This window comes from Hesperophylax consimilis, chromosome 1 (assembly GCF_061612785.1).
Source record: "Hesperophylax consimilis isolate HC1 chromosome 1, BYU_Hcon_1.0, whole genome shotgun sequence".
Classification (NCBI taxonomy): Eukaryota; Metazoa; Arthropoda; class Insecta; order Trichoptera; family Limnephilidae; genus Hesperophylax; species Hesperophylax consimilis.
In genome coordinates this window covers 27445400-27448931 of record NC_142836.1, presented here as the reverse complement: position 1 = coordinate 27448931, position 3532 = coordinate 27445400, and positions in this window count along the sequence as shown.

Here is a 3532-nt window from a genome sequence, read left to right as displayed (position 1 = left end):
GATTATGTTATAATGTTATGAGATTCTGTAAGACAACTCTGTAATAGTTTAAGAAATAAATCAGATCCTAACTGTCTAGAACCCATGTTGAAAGCAGAGATTTGAATTCCTAACATATAGCTTGGCTATGGGACATGTATATTACAGCTTTAAGAAGGTATATAAAATGTCGAAAAATGAAATCAAGTATTGTGGGCTATGGTTATTAGTATATAATTGAGGATCGAATCTAACTGAAGGGGAATAAAAAGAATTTAAGAAATTAGTTTTAAGTTATCATTTATGTAGAATGAGTTAATGAGAGATAAATGAAATTATAAAACTGAATTATAAAAAAAGAACGCAAAAAAAACTAATTTAATAGGTCAATTAATAACATATTTGTTACGGTTGTAACGTATTCGGGTGCATACGATGAATAAGTCTATGTTACTTTAGTATATTTTACCTATGATGATAATATGTGAACCAAAGTGCTTACAAAATTTCTGATGAAATTACAAAGGAGGAGTACTTCGATTTATTATCGGAAGGTTCCATCAAAAGCTCCGCCTAAAACTAGCAAAATAATGATTAATTTATCGATTAATGACCTAAATCGTTTCAGTGTTCTATTGATGAATATTGATTGCAACGTATGAATTCGTGAAGATTTGATATTTTTTTATGTGGATGGGTTTTCAATAATCAATTGAAATATGGCTATTTTATCACAATAATATGTTCACGGAGGAGTTCCTTGTTTTGTAGATCTCATAAAAAACATTAAGGGAGTGAATAAACAATTGGTCCTCGTACATTTTCAACAACCTTACATCCTTCCACCACTACAAACTAAAATGATAAATAAAATGATAAAATATGTTAAAGAGGTAAAATTATTGCTGAATGACGCAGATATTGAAACGCTTTTTCTATAAATTTATCGATCCTTTCTATAACCCACTTGCTGTAACTTTCTAAACTGTTGTACATAATGTTTTTCTCTTTACTTTTTATAATAACTATAAAAAAAACAAAAATTTTTTTTTCTACACATGTATATTATACTTTAGGTATTTGGAAATATAGTAACCGTTTTTATATTACCCACACTCAGGCAGTGCCTTAGTGGGTTTTCATTTCTTGTTTATAATATTTGTTATTATATATTATGTTATTATTTACTATTTGTTAATATGTGTAAAGAAATGAAAATAAATAAAGTAAAAAATAAAAAAAACTCCGGAAACGTTCTCTTCATGGAATCTTTCCAGATTCCAAATTTCAGCATCGAAGCTCACTGACCTCATTAATCCCGAAATGTCGTTTTTTAATAATTTTACTTGCATTTATTGCACAACTACGTAAAAATATATTAATTTACTATTATTGTTATGTAATATATTATTAAAAATACTAATTTCAGTTGTGACTCTGTCTGTTTGTAACTCCTGTTCAATGAACTCTAGAACTTTTGTTTTGAATTTAAGCGTCATAATTTTCTAAATTTAAAGTATTTGTAGAATTTAGGCAAGCGACGAAGTACATAGATATAATATCACATTTTTAACAGAACATTGTTTTAACATTGGAACTGATTTTTAGAAAATTCAGAGTAGTCGTGGTTTTTCACGGGTCTGCGCTAGTTATGTACTTTTCATGATATCTTTACTTTTTTACTTGTGAGTACATTATGGAATGTGTAGAATCGCTATCGAATTAATCGACTAAATAAATAAATAATAATCAGATTTTCGAAGGACTCTAAATAATGATTATTACTGTAGTGATATGGGAAAACGGTATTACGTTTCCCACGTTTCGACATATTTACGATTCAATGTATTGATATTTTTGATAGAGGGCGGAACGAAAAAAAAGTTAAAACTCGAGATCTATAAACAATCAAGGGCCTCCTGTACGGAGTTAATGTAAGAAAAAAACTATTTTTTAACAAAACTTAAACATAATAATCAATAACATAATATGCCGATGTGATAGCGCCCAACTAAATGAACCTGTTTATAAAAAAAATGTGTGGGAGGAACTCTTCAAAATTATATCTCGCCATCGGTGCTGAAAAAGGTTATTATTATTATCACAACAAATTTTTTATTTGAAAGTTATATCCGTGTTCATGTTCCAACCAAACGGTATTTACAAATCTGTGGAATTTAACAACATTTTGCTTTTGTTAACAACTTAAATGGTTGTGATTGCCATTCTAATCTACGGTATCTTTACATTTATTACACATAGGTACATCTATTAATACATTTTTACCTTAAAACTTCTTTGATGGCAAAGCAATTTGAGTAAATAAAGTAGTTTTAAGAAATCAAAAACAATAAAAGAAGTAAAATTACACCGGTATATAATATTCTATAAATCTTTTACAATTGATACGTTTTCATTTTCCGCAACGTAAACTTAATGTTAAAGCACTGCCATAATAAGATTTTTTGTTGTTGAACGATATCCATCACGATATCGATCAAAACATACGCAAATGAAAAAAAAAGATACGAAAGAACCTTGAAGATAGACTAACCTAAATCATTTTACTATTATTTTTCCGGAACTAGGTACTTATTTAGACAGAACCATTTGGATGATTCGGTTAGTTTGATTGTTCACGATCGTTATTTCGTCGAGGAATCCATTAAATGATCATGTCTTTAGTAAATGTTAAGAGGAGTCGGGAGGCGAATATAAAGTAACCTTCGGGTAAGCTTTATTTCTCACGAAGAAGCTACAGGCACTTCGTTTTTTTTTAACATTTCTTAGAATATCAAACGCGTGTTACCTTAAGATTAAAATCGCTATAAAAATTAAGTAGATTCTCGCATTTTAAATGGTTTTTAAACCTTTTATTGGTAGGAAACATAAAAAACAACAGTTTTAACCGACAATTAAGCATGTCGTAATTTTAGAATATTCCAAATTTGTAGGTTACGACAAAATAAAACATAGTTCAACATTTTGTGCATATCATGCAAAGGTGACGCCAAGACTGATTGCGCACAATTCCGCACACCAAATTTTGACCACTTCTAAACACTTGATAAGTTGGGGGAAGATGCCTAATTTTGACTGGTTTTTGCTCGGTGACTGGAGATCTACTAATGACAATAACCTCAACTATTCCTTTTTACCAGAACAGGGAACAATAGTATTAAAAATAGTAGGGAACAACAACAACAAAATATTTAAAAATAAACTTACAATGCCATCTCCCCCGTTTCGTTCTGATTGGATATGCATTTCATGAAGCCATTTTATAAGATAACCAACCAACTTTGGGACCATTTTTGTTGAAATAGTTCCCCTGGCAAATAGCACAAATTTTATGTGTCTCTTTTACCCAATTTATCGTGCTAATCACTATTTTCATTAATTGTGGGCAAACCCGTGTTTTCCAGGGCTTTTATACAGGTTATTAATTTTTCTTCAGTTTTAGTACCTAGAGAACCACACGGTCCTAGACTCCCACCTTTAGGGTTTTTACTTTTAACATGGCGTAAAAGTGTTCTTAGTCGAATATTATGAC